At 40.7% G+C, this 24,585-nt stretch overlaps 1 protein-coding gene across 17 annotated transcripts in view; it reads left to right on the top strand.

Annotated features, from left to right (window-relative positions):
• Positions 1 to 8,909: 8,909 nt before the first annotated feature.
• Positions 8,910 to 24,585, top strand: part of sipa1l1 (signal-induced proliferation-associated 1 like 1) — a 392,549-nt gene continuing 376,873 nt past the window's right edge. For 11 of the 17 annotated variants that reach the window (XM_059954439.1, XM_059954380.1, XM_059954404.1 and 8 more), the window contains exon 1: positions 8,911 to 9,120. The gene's annotated coding sequence lies outside the window, so the exon portion shown is untranslated. Of the gene's footprint in view, positions 9,121 to 10,980; positions 11,195 to 24,585 lie in introns of those variants that run through there. The other 6 variants (XM_059954456.1, XM_059954432.1, XM_059954354.1 and 3 more) reach the window with 2 other exon arrangements.

Below are 24,585 nucleotides of genomic sequence, written 5' to 3'. Positions count from 1 at the left end.
CTTCCTTAATAATAGATTTTATCATTTTAAGAGCTGTGACTGACAGCCAGAAAATAGGATTAGTCTGGATAGCTTTTACTTTTGCTTGGCATGGTACAATGGGCAGACTGACTTCTTGTTGTGCCATAAATTTCTATGACAACAGGCATATGAGGCTTCTAAAAGTTGTGGCTGTGGCAGTGTTGATGGTGGCTGCCAGAATTCTCCTGATTCTTAGATAATCACAGCAGACTGGGAGGTAATTGAATGTTATATTGGTATTTAAGAAGATGGAGAGAAAAATTGGGGAATCAAATACTAATTAACCTGGCATCTGTTATCTGAAAAATAGATGTCATTCCTGACGTGGTGACAGGGTATTGGGAAAATGAGACACAGCTTCCACCCTCAAGACAGTCCTGTTTCTGAGATTCAATGAGACACCAACATCTTGGAAGGCTATCCTGGCCCCTACGTATTGATGCAGTCATGAAGAAGGCAGGCTAGCATCTGTACTTTGCTAGGAGCTTGAGGCGATTTGGTATGTCACCAATGACTTTTCCAACTTTCTGCAGATGTATGATGCAGAGCAATCTGACGTCACGTCACAGCATGGTATGGAGTCTCCAAGGCACAGGATTGCCAGAGGCTGCAGAGGGGCATAACTCTGCCGTGGATCATCCCAAGCCTGCCCTTGAAAAGAGGAGGGTTGGGCATGGAGCTAGCAAACCCATCCCATAAAAGCCTAGAGCTACAGGAACACCAACAGAAGCTCCAAAGACCACATGTCTGGGAGAGGAAAGATAAACCAGGAAGATGGGCTACACCTGGGACAGCTTGAAAGACTGGACAGAGGATTCTGGCAAGCTGCTTTCAGTGGCTGATGTCCTAATAGGGGAGATGAGCTTAAGAAGAAGAAGAAGAAGAAGAAGAAGAAGAAGAAGAAGAAGAAGAAGAAGAAGAAGAAGAAGAAGAAGAAGAAGAAGAAGAAGAAGAAGAAGAAGAAGCAGCATGGGAACTGCAGACTTAGCTAGCTCCATCATGGGCACAACCCTACCCATTATCAAGGACATCCTCAAGAAGGTCGCATCAATCATTAAGGACTTTTTCCATTTAAAACATGCACCCTTTTCATTACTACCTTCAGGGAGAAGGTACAGGAGCCTGAAGACCCACACTCAATGATTCAGAAGCAGCTTCTTTCCCTCCACCATAAGATTTCTGAACAATCCATGAATTCACAAAAGCTACTTAATTTTTCCTGTTTTCTTAGAATGTTTATTATTGTAATTAATAATGATTTTATGCCTTTGCGCTGTCTGCTGCAGCAAAACAACACATTTCACATCACATAAGTCAGTAATAATAAATCTGATTCTGATTCAGTATCTCTGTGAAAGTATTGGTTTCCAGTACTAGTATCTGTCTAAGTTGGCAGAGGTATTGTATCCTGCCCCACAGACACTGGCCACCCCTGTGCTACCCTGTTGAAGTCCTTATGAAATCCAGTGGTGCAATCTTTCACAGGTCTCCCTGCTCCCAAGCTGCAAAGTTTGTCACCTTGCAGCCATATCAGGTTAAACAAGGAACAGTCAAGGCAGAACCCTGCAATGAATAGGGTGGAAAGCCAATTGATTACATTTCTACTAGTTGCTTGTTAGCTTCAGTTACCCTAATTTATTTTGAAAAATGTTCTGAATCAAAATCAGGTTTATTATCACTGGCGTGTGACGTGAAATGCATTTCATCATTATAGTTGTATTTCTTCTTGATTTAGTTTTCTAGTTAAAACAGCTAGGAGTCCATCCTGGTAGAGGGGCAGAGGAAAGGCTGACAGTTTTGGGCAATGGGAGATCTGCATAAGTATGGATCAGGAAAAGCCATCATGAAAACTGTTTTGCAGGGTGCACAAATGTAAATACATTGTATATGGATTTGCAAAGGTTTTTGATAGGCTACCACATAAAAGGCAGCATAATAAGCATGGATGGAAATTTGTTTATGGGACTAAAAGTAGGAGATTGAAATAGATGGATTGTTTTCAGGTTGACATGTTGGCATTTATTGATACTACAGGAATTCAAACTTCTCTTCAATCATTCACAAGTTATGTTAATTACTTACACAAAAAGATTAAACGCAATATCCCAAAATTTTTCATGATGCAGTAGTGAGAGGAAATATGTCTTTGCTGAACTGAGAAGAGGACGCATGAGCTGACAACTTTCTCTATGCCTTTATTTCACTGTGGTAACAACAATCTTGCGAAGAATCACAAAAATTGTTATCACCAATTCCAAATCAGCACTAATGAATTCCTTCATGTAATTAGTCATTAAGGAACAGTGGGCATTGGGGTTGGATTTCCTGTACTTGAAGCATCTTTCCTTGTATCTCTGACATAAGCAATCAGTCAGTATGAGGTCACACTATAATACAACGGTAAGCAGAAGAGATTCCACAGATGCAAATGCTGTAAATCTTCAGCAACACACCCAAAATGCTGGAGGAACTCAGCAAGTCAGCCAGCACCCATGGAGGTGAATGCACAGTCAATGTTTTGATCCAATGATCTTTCATCAGAGCTGGAAGATCAATCTACTGACCTACTGACACTCATAGATATCTTGATCAGACCTCTTCCCAAATAGTCCTTCCAGGTGAGGTAATACTTCACCAGTGAGTCTGACAGGGTTATCTATTGTATCTGGTGCTCTCACTACAGATTTCTCTACAATAGCAAGACCTTACGCAGGTTGGGAGATCACTTCTTCGAGCACTTTAGAATCTTCTAGTGGCTTCCCATTTTAATTTGACTTCCAATGATGAGGCCAAGTTCAGGTTGGAGGAGCAACACCTCATATTTTATCTGTGTAGTCTACAACCTAATGGTACGAATGTCGAGTTCTCAAACTTCTGGTCATTTCTGCCTCTTCCCCTCAAGTTTTTTTCCATTCCCTATTCTGGTTATCCTCTCAACCTTTCTCTTCTCTTCTCCTTCCTGGGTCCTATTCTCCTATGATCCTCTGTCCTCCTATTAGATTCTTTCTTCTTTATCCCTTAACACTTTCACCTATCACTGCCAAGTTTCTTACTAAATCTCCCCTCCCCACTCACCTTTCGTCTCACCTGGTATCATCTATCACCTACCAGCTTGTACTCCATCCCCTTACCCTTCCTTTCCAGTCCTGACAAAGGGTCTCTGTGCAAAGTATTAACTGTTTATTCCCATCCATAGATGTTGCCTGACATGCTGAGTTCTTCCAGCATTTTGTGTGTGTTGCATAATGCAATAGTGCACTTTCAGTAACTAAGGGGTACGTACTGGCAAGGAATGAGTACGAGTTGGAATCATATCTGTGGACTAGCAGAGTCCTCTAGGGCTTGGAGGCACCCTCTCTTGCAGACATTTGATCTCTGAAGAGATGAGGTGAGACTGTCTTGTGAAAAACTTGCCTGCCTAGGCATTGCTTCTGTAGATAATGCTGGCTAAGGTGTTATGGTCACCTCTTTTGTTAGATGATTTTCTCCAGCTTTTTAATTATTTCTCATCTGGTGAGCATGGTACACTTCCATTTTGCAAGTTGTGTGCTATGCTAGAAAGTATGGCAAAATAACTTTTTTAAATGTGTAGTGTGCAATAGATATTAGTGTACAGATGTATGTATCTTAGTCTGCTGTGTCATGAAACACAAAAAGGAATTAGTGAGGGAAGTTGCATATTGGCCTAAGTTGGAATCAGGGGCACATACTATTTACCTTCCTCAAGTGCGTCAAAACATAAAATGCTGGAAGAATTTAGCAGGTCAGGCAGCATTCATAAAAAGGAATAAACAGTCAATGTTTCAAGCCAAGTCCCTTCATCAAGACACAATGAAGGTTCTCTGTCTGAAATGTCTAATGTTTTTTTCCCCCTTTCCATAGATTCTGTCTGACCTTTTGAGATCCTACAGCATTTTGTGTTTGTCGCAACACCTCATATTCTGCCTGGGCAGTCAAATGGCATGAATATTGTGTTTCTCAGTTTTAGGTAGCCCTCCTTAACAGGTTGCTTCTTGACCTCCTTCCCTTCCCTTTCCTCTCATTCGGATACCCTCCTGTCCTCCTTGTTTTGCCCCTTATTCTTCATACCTCCACCCATCTTTGTTCCCCATTCACTTCCTTGTTCCATCCACTCACAACACACAATTCACCTACTGTAGCCTCCACCCTCTCCATCTGGTATTGGTGCTGGTTCCACCTGCCATTCACCTCTCCCCTAATAGGTCCTACTATCATCTCCTTTACTTGTCCGATTGCAGCGTTGGTAGCCCTTTGTTCCTGCTTATTACCTTTCAGCAACTGTCTCCAATCTTCACATTCCTTCCCCCTACATTGCTCCATTTCTCCACACTTTTTCTTTACTCTCCACTGCTGAGGACGGTTCTCCCAAAAGACGTAAGACCATAAGGCATTGGAACAGAATTAGGTTTGCTCTGTTATTCGATCATGGCTGACTTATTATCCCTCTCAACCCCATTCTCCTGCCTTCTCCCAATAACCTTTGACACTTGTAACTAATTCAGAACCTATCAAACTCTATTTTAAATGTACACAATAACTTGGCTTCAACGGCCATCTGTGACAATGAATTCCACAGACACATCACTTTAGGATAAAGAAATTCCTTCTCATCTCTGTTCTAAAGGGATGGCCTTTAGTGTCTCTGATCCTAGATCTTCCCTGTATTTGAAGTATCCTCTCCATGTCCACACTACCTTGCCCTTTCAACATTAGATTGGTTCCAATAAGATATCCCTCATTTTTCCATTTCAGTGAGTACAGGCCCAGAGCCATCAACTGCTCCTCTTTTGTTAACCCTTTCATTCCTGGGCTCATTCTAGTAAACCTCCTTTGGACCATTTCCAATACCAGAACATCCTTTCTTGGGGCCCAGGACTGCTCACAATTCTCCAAATGCAATCTGACCAATTCTTTATAAAGACTCAGCATTACACCCTTGATTTATATTCTAGTTCTCTGGAAACAAATGCTAATATTGCATTTACCTTCCCCACTATCGACTTCCATGGTAATCTTTAGGGAATCCTACACTAGGACTCTCAAACTCCTTTGCACTTCTGATTTCTGAATTTGCATCTCATTTAGAAAATAGAGTACACATTTATTAATTTTACCAAAGTGCATGACCAATCACTTCCTTTTCACTGTATTCCATATTCACTTCTTTGCCTATTCTCTGAATCTGTCCATGTCCTTCTGCAGATTCCTTACTTTCTCAACACTGCATGCCCCTTCACCTATCTTTATAAATCTGCAGCTTGGCCACAAAGCTATCAATTCTGTCATCCAGATCATGTACTGTAATATGAAGAGAAGCAGTCCCAACTCCGACCCTGAGGAACACCAGTAATCAATCAGCCAATCAGAAAAGGTCCCCTTTATTCCAACTTTTTTGCCTCTTGCCAGTCAACCAATCTTCTGTCCATGCTAGTAATTTGTAATACCAGCCTTGTAGGTGACACCTTGTCAAAGGCCTTCTGAAAACAATATCCACTGACTCTCCTTTGTCTGTTATTTCCTCAAAGAATTCCAAAAACCATGCTGACTTTGACCAATTTTATATTGTGATTCCAAGTACCTGAAACCTCATCCTTAATAATGGACTCTAGCATCATGCCAAGAACTGACGTCAGGCTAAATGGCTTATAATTTCCTGCTTTTCACTCCTTCCCTGCTTCAAGAGGGGAGTGGCATATGCAATTTTCCAGTCCTCTGGAGCAATTCCAGAATCAAGTGATTCTTGAAAGATTACGACTAATGCATCCACAATCTCTTCAGATGCCTCTTTCAGAACCCTGTGGTGTACTCCATCTGCTCCAGGTGATTTATCTACATACCTTCAGACCTTTCAGCTTCCCAAGCAACTTCTCCTAATAGTGACTACACTCACTTCTGCTCCCTGACACTCTCGAATTTTTGGTATACTGCTGGAGCCTTCAACAGTGATAACTGACACACTCCTGATTTCCCCTTCCAGAATTCCACTATCAATGTTTAAAACCAGACCATAGGTTTAAGGTGAGAAGAGGGTTAGTGGGGAGCTGAGGAAGTATTTTGCTCACCAGGATGGAGATTGCAGCACTTTGTGTGAAAACATAGCTACTCCCACAACATTTTAAAAATATAAGGCATAGAAGGCAACAAACCAAGTGCTGGTAAGGAAGATCAATATGGATAGGTAGTTGATTTCACTAACTTCCGTTAGTGCCCCTCCTCCCCTTCTTACCCCATCCTTTATTTATCTATCTCTCTATCTATCTATTTATCTATCTATCTATCTCTTTCCCCCCTCCCTTTTCTCTCTCTGTCCCTCTCACAATCACTCCTTGCCTGCTCTCCACCTTCTCTGGGCTCCCCTATCCCTTTCTTTCTCCCCAGGCCTCCCGTCCCATGATCCTCCCCCTTCTCCAGCTCTGTGTCCCTTTTGCCAATCAACTTTCCAGCTCTTAGCTTCATCCCTCCCCCTCCTATCTTTTCCTATCATTTCAGATCACCCCCTCTCCCTCCCACTTTCAAATCTCTTACTATCTCTTCTTTCAGTTAGTCCTGATGAAGGGTCTTGACCTGAAACATTGACTGTATTTCTTCCTGTAGATGCTGCCTGGCCTGCTGCGTTCCACCAGCATTTTGTGTGTGTTGCATGGATAGGTAGTTGATGGTTGGCATGGACATAGACAGCCAATAGGCCTGTTTCTGTGTTCTATGGCCCTTTAACACAGTTCCATTCTTATTTGTGACCTCTTAAAAACCGCAAGTACCAAATCACGCATGTTCCTTCCATGCTCTTTAGGCAGAGTCAAGATTGTCCTCATAGCAAGATAATGCAAGGAGGTCCTACTGAAATTGTACAGAGCTTTGAAGAGAACTCATAAGACAAAAGACAATGGAGTAGAATTAGGCCATTCGAACCATTAAGTCTCCACCATTAAATCATGGCTGATTTATTATCCCTCTCAACCTGTGGAGGTTAATGTGGACAGTTTGAGCTTTCTTCTTTAGGTGACAGCAGTAGAGATTAACTTTTTTTCCATAAATAGAGGGTTTCCTCATAATGATTGAGAAGAACTTGGAAAGATTATGAGACTTCTGCTCACTGAGACACAAAAGGTTTTAATGGGGACTGGCAGGGCTTGAAGCATTGCTTGTTTCCTTTACTTAGCTAGTAAATCCAGAACAATAAATCTCACCTTGGGGCAAAGAGATTGCCATTTTAAGCTGAAGCCAGAAAAAAATATTTGAACAGAGGCTTGTAACTCTTTGAAATTCTCTATTTGGGAGGCTGTGTTATTTTCAAAACTGGATATTTGGATGCTAATGAGAAAGTGGACATGAGGCACAGAGCTTGTCACAATCTTATTCAATGGTGGAGCAGGATCAAGAGGGCATTCACCTATTCCTACCTCGCTTTCCTATGCAGTTCATGAATCTTGCAATGCATGACTTTTCACTTAGGTTGGAATCTTGCATATTGTATGAGAATGTTTGTAATATGTTAATATGTTATGTGTTTTAAAGTATGGTACATGAACTGTACATTCATCCAAGTACAGAGTACATGAAACATTGAAAGCATAACAATGCAAATATTAACCAGCATTTATAGTCTGCATGGCCACATCTAATTCTAGGCTGCTACTCCATTTCCTGACAGAAGCGAGATAGTGTTGGTTGCTAGCTATTCCTGGGTATAGTGCATGCTCAATATGTTGATTTTATAATTATAAACACATACCAACTGGAGAGATTCCTGACAATTAAGTGTAAATTATTTACTGAGCTATTTCATTATATTTTAATCCTTGTGTGTGAGTACCATATATCAGTAACACAGCATGAACTAGCAGATGGCAAACAAACCAAACACCGAACAAATTTATGCCTAATTTGTTCCCCTGCTTAGCATGTTAGACTACATACCTGGCCTGTGTTGAGCTGACTAGACTGATTTGGGGCCCAATATTTTGATATTTTGCCCCTGCTGATCCTTTGATAATGAGGATGTTCTTTTACCAGAATGTGCATCTATATGCACTTCAGATAAGGACTTGGTTAAAACAAATCAGAATTGTAGATCTACTATTTATTTCACATTTCCAGCATCTGCAAGTTCTGTTCCAATTGAGTTTGATTGTGACGCTGTCCACGGTTAAATAGTACACTCTAAGGACAAGAATGTTGCAAAGCCGCACAAAACACAAATAGATTGATTTGATTAATAATTTATCCACAACAAAAGTTTGTTACATTATTGAATGGCAGACAAAACTGCCTGACTTTACTGCATGATCTGAACAGATTCTTCTAAGTATGATTGCTGCGTTGCCTGTGGACAAACTGCTGTCTGCTTGTGTAAGCATGAGATGGATACTGAATTATAGCTCTTATCTTGGACAGTATTTACCCAAAATAATTTAATTGCTTATGTATAAAATGGCCACTGGTTTTGCTTATACCATTCAAAGTAATTGAGAGGAAGATGACATAAATGCAGTTATTTTGAGTCTGACACTGACTTGAGTCGATCAAATAATATCCGCTTGAAAACGCTTTCAGTGTACAGTACTGTGAAACCCCATCCCGTAATGGTGGCTGGGGAGACGATAATTAAATGAAAAGGCTACCCTTGTGATAACCATTACACTTATGAAGCTTACATTTTCTACAAATGACACATTAAACTGCAATATTAGCGTTTACGACATTAGCCGTTCCTTCGGCAACCGCTCAGAAAGTTGAAAGAGTTAAGTCGCCCTCTGCCCGAGCTCGCCAGCGTGCTGCTCCTCGGCAACAGCACAGCCAACCGCCCTCGCCTGCACTTGAGTATCGCGACGTTTTGCCGCAGTGACCTCAGACGTTGGAGGTGGATTGGCCTGAACTTTTTCGGCAACTTCGAACAACCGGCTGCACTCAGGGCAGGGGGTTGGTTTTGAGGCAGGCAGGCGGGCGGGCACATCGGCGAGCCGCTGCTTTGACGAATCGGGCGCTCTGATCGGATCTTAAATCTTACTTCGGAGTCTGGAAAATAAAGAGCCTCGCTGCCCTTCAGTTCAGAAACGGGCAATTCCAGCACATTTACGGGTAAGAAACCACAGCTTTTTTTTAAATACGAAAAGGAGAAATAATACGAGAGAGAGTCTCTGCATGGATATGTAAGCGCTCGAAGCTGCAGCTTTCGTCCCTCTTTTGTTGACTCTGCGCTAACCTCGGTGACTGCAGTTCCCCTCACACACACACACACACACTTTGCTTACTGGTATCTTACATTTTCTCAGAAATGTTTGGAATACTTAGAAAGAATCCGAGTGGATCAAAATAATCTGCTCAACATAAAACTTTATACACTGCCACTGGAAAGATCCTTGCCGCTGGTGGCAGACTGTCACAGATGTAGCAGATCGTTTATTTTCCTCGGATCTCAGTTTTTTTTTTCGGTTCAGCGCTTGTACAGAAGCAGTGAAAAAAATCTGCGTTGAAATACTAAGATTACCCACCTCATAGTTACAGAAGAATGACACAAGTTACAAATATTGTGGGGGTGGGTATGATAATATTCAGTACAACAAGCTTCAGAAGCGGCAGTAAATGGATCAGAAGCCAAAACTGATTTGAGGCCGTTCTATTGTGCCAGGACTGGGTGGTTATACAGACATACAACGATTGTTCACACAATATCACGGCCGGTTGAATGAAAATAAATGAATCTGACGCTGTGCCTGTTTCTCTACATTGGTCGTTTCTGTTTTGAAACACTCAATGTTTTCATTAATATATTTCTTGTAAATTACTGCAAAATGACACCGAGAAAGGATCGCTGTCTGAAAAGGTTCAATATCTCGGTTTGAATGGGAACGTCGCTTCGTTTATAATCTAATTTTCTCCCAGTGAAATATTTAACGCTTCGGTTCAGATGGAAATCATTTCTGGCAGCCAAACAAATGTCTCCGGCTGGAGGTGACGGCGAAACATTCACCTGCTACTGTCTGGGTAACTTGCTGTGTGACAATTTTACCACGTTTTTTTCATTCACTGTAGACATTTCGAGTACAAGTGAAAATGTCCACTTTGAAATGCGGGTCCGCGGTAGGAGTGTAGACAAACTTCATGAAAATTGCTTTTTTTCTGGCGTCTCTGCGCTCCAGTCATGAAGGAGATCGGAAAACGACTCTTAAAATTAAATGACATTTAAACAAAAATATGTGCAAATTTATCTTTCTTGCTCTTCTGGCACATTATTTTGTTTATTTCTACCCTTTGCATATGGATGTTCAATAAGATTAATGTGTTGATGGCGGTTTTATTTCATTGTATTACAATATCCTTATTGAATTTCCTTTGGGAAATTTTTGATCCTTTCGCCATTTGTGAAGTCACTGTCGTTCACAGTAATTTTCATGCTAATGGAGATTGCCTTCCTCGTCGTATAGAATGTAACCATTGACACACAGAGGTAAAGTAGCCACCAGAAGTGACTCGTCCGTGCATTCTTTTGGTGCAGTCCCATGAATATTTCCGGCACCCCCCCCCCCCCCCCCCACCACCACCACCACCACCACCACCGTGGCTTGCAAAGTTCATTCATGGCAAGAAGCAAACGGATAATTTTGCAATACTATTGCTGTGGGTCGTTTATATTGCTAGAAAGCAAACAAGACTGTGTTGGGCAGCTAATCGCCATCGTTAGGAGCTTCATTTCACAGCGTGGGCGTAGGTGCAGGCCATTTGTTTCTTTCGCTGAGTGCCATCATCTCAGGCGCCACCTGAGCAAGTGCTTGAACACCTCAAGCTGCAACCTGGTGATCAGTCCTCCCTCCTGCCTCCTGAAGGGAGCCTGCGGCCGGAGCTGCCGCATCTGATTGGCCGATTCCCGAACGTCAATCAAACTGTCGCTAGGCTCTGCCCGTCGTCAAGGAAGAAGAGCGAGCCGAGCTCGGCGCAGGAGGTTGAAAGGACGAGACCTGCTGTGGGGAGGTAAGAGGGTGGCAGCATTCGCAAGCTCTTGACAGGCGGTTTCAGCCAGTGAGAGGCCGATTGGAGTAAACATCTGGCACCGTAACTACCACGTTGGCTACGAATCACAGTATTAACCTTCTACACCCACTCGCCTTCTCCAACCAGCCGCCCACTCAGTGAGAAGCCTGCAAATTGGATACAGGTGGGTAAAGGGAGATAGCAGCTTTTAATGGTGTGATCGTTGCGGTGCTTAAAGAAAAGTTGTGCTAGTTTAAGTCGCCTTCGCTATGGATAGCAAGCATGCAACATAACGATGCATTCTGATGTTAATGACATCATTGTTGTTTCAGTGAACCGGCTTCGATAGGATTTTGGTTCATTGCCTAGTGAATGAATATAGTGTTTTTAATTTTCTGCCCTTAAGCTTGCATGTACTATATTTAAAATAATGACGACCTTCGAAGTGTTGCAATCTGTAATGTGTAATGTTCAGCTGACGGGTCCACTGTTTTATTCAGTCACCGTCGCCTTGAGATGTGATAAAATATTTTCCTCAGTATTTACAAGATACACAAGTTCACAAACAATTACAATTGACCACTTAATACTCGTACACAATCTCTAAGTGTTTCAATTTATCTTGTAATTCCAATATTATCACTTTCATTTATCTAACATCCTGGCATCCATAATGTTTAACAACCTTTAAATCACTTTATGATTGCAGGCTCTGTACGGGGGGGGGGGGGAAGGAAAGAAGAGACATTAGGTTTCTTTGGGCGGCCTGGGACGTCCCTGGTCTGCCTATTGTTCTCAGCACTGTGGTGTAGGGCAGTGTATGGCAATCATGCATTCTCCATTACACAGTGGAGGATAATCTTATTCTCATAGGTAGAAAATATCAAATAATTCCTGGGACTATTCTTTCTTCTAACCAGCACCAGCATAGAGAGAAATGTTGGTCACAAGTAGCTTGGTTAGTGGGTAGTTTCCAAGATGTGACCATCAGGATCAAATAAGTGTCTCCTTATAAATTTGTGCGGGGATTGGGGAGGAAGATCATGAGCTTGAATTTAGTAGTGACTGGGATATTGTATTATAAAATCTATGTCAGAATATCAGCTTCTTGTGTGCCTCCTGCTGTCATCCTCTTCACTATGAATTGGGTGACTCCTAGAGGTAAAGCTAGCAGTCAGTGACAATGTTTTAGCATTAAGCAAGAAAGGCAAATAAGATTTGCTCGATATACTCTCAATAAAAGTCACTATGGATTAGATTATGAGCATGGGGGTGGGAGGAATGAAAACCGCATAGGAATTGCTGATCAATGGAATTTAAAAGCAAAGGAACATCAGAGCTGCTTAGTCAGATGGACAAAAGATGTTTGCCCAAAATGTTAGTGTCTATCAGTGCACGTCATTTTTCAAAAAGCTAAAAATGATGTCATTCAAAAGGGAGAAGTCCATGTATATTATTTTTATTTTCAGCCCACCTATATCCAATACAGTGATGCATTATGTAACACATAGATAAGCTACTGTGGAGAGTTTTAAGATAAGACCTTAAGACATGGGAGCAGAATTTAGGCCAAGTGGCCCATCAAATCTGCTGTGCTTTTGCATCATGGCTGATTTATTATCCCTCCCAACCTCACTCTCCTACCTACTTCCAGTGGATCTCCCAGTGGCCACACATTTTAATTCCACGTCCCATTCCCATTCTGATATGTCTATCCATGGCCTCCTCTATTGTCAAAATGAATCCAAACTCAGGTTAGAGGAACAACTCCTTATATACCGGCTCGGTAGCCTCCAACCTGATGGCATGAACATTGACTTCTCTAACTTCCGTTAATGCCCCTCCTCCCCTTCTTACCCCATCCCTGACATATTTAGTTGTTTGCCTGTTCTCCATCTCCATCTGGTGCTACCCCCCCCACCCTCCTTTCTTTCTCCTGAGGCCTCCCATCCTATGATCCTTTCCCTTCTCCAGCTCTGTTCCACTTTCGCCAATCACCTTTCCAGCTCTTAACTTCATCCCACCCCCTCCGGCCTACTCCTATCATTTCGCATTTCCCCCTCCCCCCCAACTTTAAAATCTCTTACTATCTTTCATTTCAGTTAGTCCTGACGAAGGGTCTCGGCCTGAAACGTCGACATCGCTTCTCCCTATAGATGCTGCCTAGCCTGCTGTGTTCTACTGGCATTTTGTGTGTGTTGTTAGTTCCCGTAGCCTTTGATGCCTTGACTAATCAAGAGCCTATCAACATCTGCTTTACATCTATTCAGTGACCTGGCCTCCACAGCCATTTGTGGCAATGTTTTCCACAGATTCACCACCCTTTGGCTGAAGAAATTCCTCCTCCTCTCTGTTGTAAATGGACATTTCTCTAATCTGAGACCCTTTGGTCCTGGACTCATCCAATACAGGTAATATCCTCTCCACATCCATTCCATCTAGACCTTTCAATATTTGATAGGTTTCATTACCCCTCATTCTTCTGATCTCCAGTGAGTAAAGGCCAAGAGCCAGCAAATGCTCCTCCCTCTTCCATTAACCCTTTCATTCCTGGAATCATTCTTGTGTATCTTCTCTGGATCCTCTCCATTGCTATCACATCTTAGATAAGGGTCCTAAAACTGCTCACAGTACTCTAAGTGCAGTCTGAACAATGTCTTCTAAAGCCTCAGCCAACATATCCTTCCTCTTGTATTCCAGTCCTCTTGAAATGAATGCTTTTCTATTGCCTTCCTTACCACTAACTCATCCTGCAAGTAGGTCTTTAAGGAATCCTGTACGACACCCAAGACCCTTTGCATCACTGCCTTTGTTTTGAATTTTCTCTCCATTTTAAATAAAGTGTACACATTTATCCCTTCTACTGAAGTGCATGACCCTCCATTGCCTATTCTCCCAACCTGTCCAAGTCTTTCTGCAAACTCCCTGCTTCCTCAACACTAACTGTCCCTCCACCTTTGTATCATCTGCAAACTTGGCCACAAAGCCATCAATTCCATCATCCAAATCTTTGACATATAACATGAGGAGAAGGTCCCAACACTGACCCCTGTGAAACACCTCTAGTTAAAGGTAGTCAACCAGAAAAGGTCCTCTTTATTCCTACTCTTTGCCTTCTGCCGGTCAGGAAATATATCCATGCTAGTATCTTTCCTGTAATACCATGGATTATATCTTGTTAAACAGATTCATGAGTGGCATCTTGTCAAAGGTCGACTGAAAATCCAATGAAAGAACATCTACTGATTCTCCTTTGTCTACTCTACCTGTTATTTCCTCAAGGAATTCCAACAGGTTTGTCAGGCAACATTTCCCCTTTAGGAATCCATGCTGACTTTAGCCTACTTTATACTGCCTTCAAGTATCCTCAACCCCCCCCCCCCCCCTTAATAATGGACTCCAATATTTTCACAATTACTGAAGTCAGACCAACTGGCCTATAATTTCCGTTCTTCTGCCTCCGTACTTCTCAAACAGTGGAGTGACATTTGCAATTTTCCAGTTCACTAGATGCCAGAATCTAGTGATTCTTGAAAGATCATTACTAATGCCTCCACAATCACCTCAGATACCTCTTTCAGAACCTGGTCTGTACCCATCTGCTCTAGGTAACTTATCTGCCAGCAGATCTTTCAGTTTCCCAAGCATCTTCTTAGTTATAGCAACTCCACTCACTTCTGCCCCCTAATACTCCCGAATTTCTGGCATTCTGCTCAGTGATGACTGACACAAAATACATCCACCATTTCTTTGTCCCCCATTACTAACTCTCCAGCATAATTTTCTGCTAAATGGTTTCTACTAACAGTCAGCAAGCCGACTGCAAAAGTTACCTAGAGGCACAGTTCTATACTTACCTTTACTGAAGGGTTAGGGTTAAAGTGAGTAAGTTGTGTGCATGCAATGTTGGTGCCAGAATCATGGCAGTACTTGCAGGCTGCCCCCACTACAATTGTTGGTTATTCGATTAGGCGAAGCAATGCATTTCTCTGTATCTTTCAATGCACATATGACAAATAAAGCTTTATCTTTTCTTTGCACACTAGAATGTCAGGTTTAATTGATATTCAGTGTTGGAGTTTATCATTTTGATGAATGACTATGTTGCATGATGAAGAAAAATTGGTCAATGTCCCTAATTTATTACTCAACAAGGAAGATAATATTTCAAAGTGTTTGGAGTATGCTGCAGTGTGGGAGTTATCTAGATTCTTTATCTGAAGACTAATATTAATTGGATTAATCACTCTGATTCTCTCCTTTATAGTTCTATTATGGAGATATCTTTGTGGGAGGGATGGGAAATGTATTTGAGGTTGTTTGATACTTATGATTCTCTCCTAATAAAACAGTAAGCAAGTTGGCCCAATGGCCTATCCCACCATTCATTATGATCGCAGCTAATCATCTTACTATCCTGTTCCTGCCTCCTTTCACCTCCTTTGTTGGTTTCCACTGCTTTGTGTAGTAGTGATTTCTACAGGTCCACATTTCTTGATGATAAAATATTTCTCCTGATGTCTGTTTGAAATGGCCTACCCTGTATCCAAATGGTATCTGGCTCTGGACCCTTCACCTCCATTTGGTCTGTGCAGACTACATAAGTTTTTTTTGTCTGTGAGGTACCCTCTCATTTTCTGAAATGCCAATGAATTTAGGCTTAATTAGAACATAAGACATAGGAGCAGAATGATCGATTTGGCATATCGAGTGTGCTCTGCCATTTGATCATGAATGATTTACTTTCCCTCTCAACTCAGTTCTCCTTTCTTCCTGTAACCATTAACACCCTTCCTGATCAACTACTGCTTGAAATATACCTAATGACTTATTGCCAGAGACAGCCGTGGAGACTGAATTCCGCAGATTCACCACCCATTAGCTAAAGAAATTCCTCCCTATCTGTTCTAAAGGGACATCTTTCTATTCTGAGTCAGTGCCCTCTGGTCCTAGACACATTCTCTATTTGGGGGGGGGGGGGGAGAGAAATCCCTAGGCATTTCAGTATTTAGTAGGTTTCAGAGACACAGTCTCTCCGTGTATATTAGCTGTGGCATTCCACAAGTAAGTCCAGTAAATCTTCCTCTCACAATCTCGATGGAAGAACATTCTTATTGGATAAGAAGGCCAAGCAGTATGGGCAATTTTCGAATGGCTTACGTAGCTGCAGATTGATATCCTGGCTCCATTGAAGGCCCATGTACCATTTGCCATCCCAGTTATTCACTGCACCTGATTACTGGGGATTATTGGAAAATGATACCAGATATCTTTGCACCTTCTCTCTTTCCAATCTAATCTTATTCACAATGTCTTTCTGATCTTCAATCCTTGCCTGGTCAGGCCAAATATGACTCTTGATCCATAGTAGTGTGGATACTCATAATAGCTGTCAGAGATAGACTTGCATAGTGATATCCAGTTAATAAATAAATTGTAAAGTATCCATAACTGTTTTGTTATAATAGAGCGTGGATAGTGTAGTGCGAAGGAAAATATTCATTTGAAAATTGTTAATAAAATACTTGCTTTTTTCCCAGTGTGTTACTTGAACAAACTGTAGTTTTCCACTTGTTTGGAAATGTTATACGGTACTGGCAAACAGGAACCTCCGAGCATACTTTAGATTCTGTGATCTTCATTGTGCTTACGTGGCCTAGAAACTGTTCATTATCTGAGCTCCCCACTGTGAAGGTTTAAGTGGGTCATAACAGACTCTGATATCTGGAGCAAATGCATTTTGATTTTTATCCAATTCTATAGTGTATGAAAAATTTGTGTTTAGGCCACTATATAGGTTATTTGGAAAAAAAAGGAGAACAATTGATTAAAAAAAATCATCTTGATATAATTACTTGAAGTTGAATTTTGCATTATTTTATGTTGTTGTGAAATTAATACTTGTGGTGGAATATGCTGGTACATTAGTTTCTTGGCAGCTTGCATTTGTGCAGGAAGCAATTTGTTCTTGGCAGTGCAGTTTCAGTGATTGGAAAATCAACGGTGCCTTCCTTTATTATCATAAGAAAAGATTATAGCTATCTATTTGACCTCCTCATTCCAAATCATGATTGATGCCATCTTCTGTTACTTCACCCCTGTTTTTCAAGATGTTAGATGTTCTTCTGCAGCTAATTGTTTATCTTCCATTTCTCAAGTTGCATTTTTATGTAGAATGGCAAAGTGTTTAACAAGCACGTTAGTAAAGGGGGAAAAATGGCATCGCTCAAGCATCACTCGGAACGAATGGCTTGATCAATTAGGTAGATTTTAAGATTTTTTTTTGAAATTGGGAGACAGGAAAGATGAGTAGGGAGTTCCAGGTGTGGGACCTGGCAAGTTTTAAGCATGGAATGATCAAACTTGTTTGAAAAGATTTTTTGAATTAAAAATAATTCAATACAAGACTATATGAGCATAATTAGGCCACTTGGCCCATTGAGTGTGCTCCACGATTTGACCATTAATAGACAATAGACAGTAGGTGCATGAGTAGGCCATTTGGCCCTTCTAGCCAGCACCGCCATTCACTGTGATCATGGCTGATCATACACAATCAGTACCCTGTTCCTGCCCTCTCCCCATATCCCTTGACCCCGCTATCTATAAGAGCTCTATTTAACTCTCTCTTGAATGCATCCAGAGACTTGGGCTCCACTGCCTTCTGGGGCAGAGCATTCCACATATCCACCACTCTCTGGGTGAAAAAGTTTTTCTGTATCTCTGTTCTAAATGGCCTACCCTTTATTCTTAAACTGTGGCCTCTAGTTCTGGACTCGCCCATCAGCGGGAACATGCTTCCTGCCTCCAGCATGTCCAATCCCTTAATAATCTTATATGTTTCAATCAGATCCCCTCATCCTTCTAAATTCCCATGCATACAAGCCCAGTCGCTCCAATCTTTCAACATGTGATGGTCCCGCCATTCCAGGAATTAACCTTGTGAACCTACGCTGCACTCCCTCAATAGCAAGAATGTCCTTCCTCAAATTTGGAGACCAAAACTGCACACAATACTCCAGGTGGGGTCTCACCAGGGCCTTGTACAGCTGCAGAAGGACCTCTTTACTCCTATACTCAATTCCTCTTGTTATAAAGGCCAGCATGCCATTAGCTTTCTTCACTGCCTGCTGTATCTGCATGCTTGCTTTCATTGAATGATGTACAAGAACATCTAGATCTTGCTGTACTTCCCCTTTTCCTAACTTGACTCCATTTAGATAGTAATCTTCCTGTTCTTGCCACCGAAGTGGATAACCTCACATTTATCCACATTAAACTGCATCTGCTAAACATTTGCCCACTCACCCAACCTGTCCAAGTCACCCTGCATTCTCATAACATCCTCCTGACATTTCACACTGCCACCCAGCTTTGTGTCATCAGCAAATTTGCTAATGTTACTTGGAATCCCTTCATCTGTATATTGTAAACAGCACTGAACCCCGGTCCCAGCACTGAACCCCGGTACCCCACTGGTCACAGCCTGCCATTCTGAAAGGGACCTGTTAATCACTACTCTTTGTTTCCAGTCAGCCAGCGAATTTTCAATCCATGTCAGTACTCTGCCCCCAATACCATGTGCCCTAATTTTGCCCACTAATCTCCTATGTGGGACTTTATCAAAAGCTTTCTGGAAGTCCAGGTACACTACATCCACTGGCTCTCCCTTGTCCATTTTCATAGTTACATCCTCAAAAAAACTCCAGAAGATTAGTCAAGCATGATTTTCCCTTCATAAATCCATGTTGACTCAGACTGATCCTTCTCCTGCTATTCAAATGTGTCGTAATTTCCTCTTTTATAATTGACTCCAGCATCTTTCTCACCACTGACGTCAGGCTAACTGGGCTATAATTCCCTGTTTTCTCTCTCCCTCCTTTCTTGAAAAGTGGGACAACATTAGCCACCCTCCAATCAGCAGGAACTGTTCCTGAATCTATATAACATTGGAAAATTTTTTCCAATGTGTCCACATTTTCTAGAGCCACCTCTTTAAGTACCCTGGGATGCAGACCATCAGGTCTCGGCGACTTATCAGCCTTCAGACTCAACAGTCTATCCAACACTGTTTCTTGCCTAATATAAATTTCCTTCAGTTCATCCTTTACCCTAGTTCCTTTGGCCACTATTACATTTGGGAGATTGTCTGTGTCTTCCCTAATGAAGAGATATCCAAAGTACCTGTTCAACTCATCTGCCATTTCCTTGTTCCCCATAATAAATTCACCCATTTCTGCCTTCAATGGCCCAATTTTGGTCTTAACTATTTTTTTGCTATTCACATACCTAAAGAAGCTTTTACTATCCTCCTTTATATTCTTGGCTAGTTTACCTTTGTACCTAATTTTTTCTCGGCGTATTGCCTTTTTTGTTATTTTCTGTTGCTCTTTAAAAGCTTCCCAGTCCTCTGGTTTCCCGCTCATCTTTGCTATGTTATACTTCTCTTTTATTTTTATTGTCTCTTCCTTCTCAAGAACCTATCAATCTCTGCTTTAAATACTGTATACTCAATGACTTGGCCTCCTCAGCTGTCTGTGGCATTGAATTCCACAGATTTATCACCCTGTGGCTGAAGAAATTCCTTCCCATTTCAGTTCTAAAGGAATGTCCTTGTATTCTAAAGCCGAGCTCTCAGGCTGTACTTTCCCGCACTATTAGAAGCATCCTCTCCATGTCCACTCAATTTAGGGCGTTCAATATTCATTAGGTTCCAATGAGATAGCCATTTACTGTTTTAAACTTCATTGAGTACAGGCTCACACCCATCAAGCACTCATATGTACTATAAATTAGCTGGAGAAGGATACAAAAATAGTCAGTGCAGATTTCACAAGCAATAGAAATGTTTAGCAAGCTTTATTGGATCCTTTAGACATGGTAATAGAAAAGGTTGGAGTAAAGCAGTGAATGTGATCTGCACTGACCTTCAAACCCCTTTGATAAAATGTACACTAGGGACTCCATTCTGAAGATCAGCATTTTTAGATTCAGAAGTTTATTTGCAGAACATATTAGCTATGTAATGGAAAACACAGTAATAGTTATGAAGAGTCTTTCAAATTGACAGAAGTGGTATTTTACCGCAAATATTGTTGGAATCATGGTTGACAAGTTAGCTGAATGATTTGGACATTTCTGAAATTAAATTTGAATTTTAAGGGTATGGTTAATATTGAGGGAATTTTGCCAAAATACAAGAAAACATTAGTTACCTTGCAGAATAAGTGTGTGAAAAGCAAATGTGTTTCAATATAGATTTGTGTGATGTGCTTTTTTGATGGGAAGAATAAGTAGGCCATGCTGTTCTTGGTTAATAAAAGCTTAAATAGCATAGTTGTACATTAAAATAGAAATGTAGTAAAATATGAGGCCATGTTCAAGCTGCAACAGCTTTGGTTCTTATTCATTGGAAGAAACTTAAAAAGCAGAAATTGTGTTCATCTCTAAAGGTTCCCTGCTTAGGATACATTTTAGGTTCTGGTATCTATTTCTGAAAAATATTAAAGCACTGGGGAAGGACAAATAAAAGTACAAAGTAATAATAACAGAACCTTCACTTTAGAAATTAGTGTATTGAATTGTAATCTGATCTCTTGCAGGTCTTAATTGTAAATGTAAAAAAAAACTAGACAATGTTTTCTAGTATTTTTGGGTGGAGGTTATGGTAAGCAAGGAGTGTAAGAAAAGAAATCATTATTAGTAAAATCAGGAAGTTCAGGAGAAACTCCCTGACCCAGAGTGAAACATTGCGAAATTTGCTTTCTTGAGCTCAAGCTGAGGTACATTAGTATTTAGAAATGTCTTTTAAGGGGAACGAGATTATGATGGAGGGAGGAAAAAAAGCTGATAAGGCTTCTTTCAGTGTACTCCATCCAATCCTGTGTGGACTATGAACACTGGCCTGTCTCTGCACAGCCACATAACTCCACTTTCATACTGAATTTCTTGCAATATTCTTTAATTGATAGCATTTTCATTCTGTGCTTCAGGTAGGATTTACATTTTTTGCTTTTCATAAGCATTATTATGCATTCATACTGCTGTTGTGGGAAGTCATAACATCATCTCTGAAATTTTTGTTATTTGACTGAAAATCATCTTTTGATTTGAGTTCAATTTGAAGAATATAAAACATTGAATTTGTAGCATAAAAACTATGTGGGCATTTGACCCAATAGTTCTGTGCCTTTGATATTCAAGTGACCTTCATCCACTTTGCTTAACCCAAACAATATGTCCTGTTTTTCTTGGCCCTTTCTATATTTTTTTGCTTCTCTTTAAATGCATCTTTGCCTCAAATGTATCTTCTGGTTGTAACTGGTACCCAATTATCATCACCGTTGTTGAAACCTATATTTTAGTAGCTTATTCTAGAACCATTGAAAAGAATTTTATTTTTAGTGTGGATGAAATGTTTGTTAAATGACACTGTAATTTAATTCTTCAGTTGTTGCTGGGGAGAAACAATCCTTTGCTTTCCTGCAGTATGACGCAAAAAATACCCAGTGGATTAATGAAGTGCATATGTATAGAAATAAGAATGGATGGACATTTACCTAGATGACAGTCAACGTAATGTGGATATATTTGTGACGTTAAATATCATTATGTTCTTTGCATTTTCCCTGTAATTCCTTTCTAATGTTGCAACACTGATGTACATGCGTCAAACAGCATATTTAAGGTAGTTTCAGTGAATTAATTACTAGCAAAATATTAGCTTCAGGGCTGAATATCTATATATTTAATATTTATATTTGAATAAATGGTCTTATTAAATAAGGTAATATTTTTCCAGAAAATCAATTTATTTGTGCAGCAAACAAAACTTGCTCATGCTACGGTACTGCTGCATGGTAAAATCTTAAGTGTCCTGCTTGGGTATCAGCATCAATGAGTGTGCTAGTTGTCCCCATGGAAACCAAATTGCATGCTTGCACAACCACTTCACACTGCATTTTTGACTGAAACTGCGTGTTTAACATATGTCTGATGAAAGAAAAGCCAGGCGGTTAACCCCTGTTGGCATGTGGGTCAGGTAATGGTAGACTCTGAGCTCTGTATATTTGCACATTCTTTTAAGACCTTGATAAAGTGTAGCCTGTGTCTGGGTGCAGTGAGATTTGTGAAACAGTAAGTTATACAAACTGGGAGCAGGATCTGGAACCAGTCACATGACCCTACTCGGCCATTTAAAAAGATTGGCGCTGGTCTGTTTACAACCTCAACTCCATGTTTTTTTCTAGCACTTGAAATCTTTCACCTTTTTGCATAATGTGTCCATCCATACACCTTCAAAATGTTCAAAAACTCTGCTTCTACCACCTAAAGCCTCATGACCCAACTAAAGGGAAAAACGTGGTCTCATCTGTCTAAAATGGGTGAACTCCCCTTCAGTTCTATCTTAAGATAAATGCCCTCTCACGATACCCAAGATTTTGTGCTTCACTTTAGTCAATCTAGTCCCTTCTTAGTCTCGTACATCCACAGATCCAAAATTGGTTTCTTCAGCCTGTTCTGTGAGGCAGCTAGCCCATTGCAAATGTTGAGTCAGTCTCTGAAATAAACCAGACAAGGGATGAATCTAGATAAAATTACAATGCTTGGCCAGAGACTGGAAAGGTTTAGAAGGATATGTGCTGAACACTATCAAATGAGGTTAGGGTGGATAGGCACTTGATTGGCATTGAAGTTTTGGCTGATGGGCACTATTTCAATGTTGTGTCATTTAATTAATCTATGAATAATGCCAGTGTATTTGTGAGCCTTTAAATAAGATGTCCGAAGTGTTCTTGCAATATCCTAGGTAACGAAAACATAATCTTTTTACCTTCTGTATTCAATTTCTTAGTAATAAATAACTTTGTTAGCTTTCCTAATTCCTTTTATATTTAATGCTAGTGTAGCGATGTGCTACACACAGCGCTGAAATAACGACACGCAGTTGGTAAGTCGTTTCGAGACTAGTTTATTCAAACTTAGAGGCGCTGGCATTTAATCCCTAGCGCCCGCCCTCTCCGGGCGGAAATAATGTCAGAGGTGCATTACCAAAGTCTCTCCCCGTGCGCTGGCTATTTGTGAGCTGGTTCGCCTGCGCAGAAAGTGGGTCGCCACACTAGCTTGTTTGAATAACATTTAATTCTATGTGCAAGTGTATTGTAGTAATAAACAGAATGCAGAATATAGTGCTGTAGTTACAGAGAGTGTGGTGCAGGTAGACAAATAAAGTGTGAGGTTGGGAGATCTAGAGTTTATCTTGTGCAGGAGAGGTCTCCATTTAAAAGCCTAATAATAGTGGGATAGAAGTTGTCCTTGAGCCAGGTGGTATGTACTCTTAAGCTCTTTTTTTTTCATGTGGTTTTGGGCAGAGCAGTTGTCATACCAAGCTGTAATGCAGTTGGAGAGGTTGCATTCTATGGTGCATGTACAAAAAAAAACTAATAGTCATCATAGTTATTTTTGTGTCATCAAATTTAACACGCATACCAAATTACCTGAACAAATTGTAAAATGTTGAGATTCCAGTTCTGATCTCCCTGGCACACCACTTACCCACTAGATAAAAAGATAGATTACATGCTTTTTCTGTTTCCTATGGTTAACTAATCTGCTACCCAGCACTGTACTGTTGTACTGTGAGGTCTTATTTTCTGCAATTAATTTTGATGTGTCACCTCAGTAAAGTATTGTGCATCCATTGGTTCCCATGTACTATTTCAAGGAATTTCAAAAATTTGCTCCTTTATTTTTTTTACCATTCACAAAACCGTGTTAATTTTCATTGAACATCTTGAATTTTTTGATATGCTCTGCTATTACTTTGTAAGTAGTAGACCTTCCAGATTGAAGATTATTTAATTTTAGACTCAGTTTTGTTGGTTGCAGATATATGGAAATACAGATTCTTCAAGTGATGGGGTAAGTAGTGATTGACACAGCATAAGTGTCTGTATTCTCTCCTAATGGATTAATTCAAGATACTACATCCAAAATACATCTCCACTTTTGATTGGTAATGAGCCAACGATTCTCTTGAGTCTGTGGGTAAAATGATACTTCCTGAAGAAACTTTTGAGTGTATCCTTCAATATTTCACTCTGTTTACCTGGCAATCTCTTCCCATGAAGGAGCTTGGAAGAGTGTCTATTTAGTAGTCTGGTGTTAGGTGATGATATTGTCTGAGAAGGTACCTGAGTGCAGCTTGGGTCTTAATATTGAGGACATTGACTTGGGAGATGACCCTGATATTGGCTTGCTCATGTGTGTTTTTTTTTCCATTGAAGTTGAAGGATGTTCTGGATGCTGTGTTGGTGGCATTTTTCTTTGCCTTAGGATGCCTGCTGCAGATGGTTCAGGACTCAGAACTACGTTGGACAGGGATCACTGTTGCCTGAGGACCAGGAGCTTTACCTCAGAATCAGATATGTTATCACTGACATACCTGCTGTAGCCCATCCCTTTCAAGGTTTAAAATGCTGTGCATTCAGAGATGCTCTTCTGCATACCACTGTTGTAATGTGATTATCGTCTTCCTGTCTGCTTGAATCACTCCGGTATTCTCTTCTGACTGCT

The sequence above is a fragment of the Hypanus sabinus genome, chromosome 2 (genome assembly GCF_030144855.1).
Source record: "Hypanus sabinus isolate sHypSab1 chromosome 2, sHypSab1.hap1, whole genome shotgun sequence".
Classification (NCBI taxonomy): domain Eukaryota; kingdom Metazoa; phylum Chordata; class Chondrichthyes; order Myliobatiformes; family Dasyatidae; genus Hypanus; species Hypanus sabinus.
This window is presented reverse-complemented; position numbering and strand designations above follow the sequence as displayed.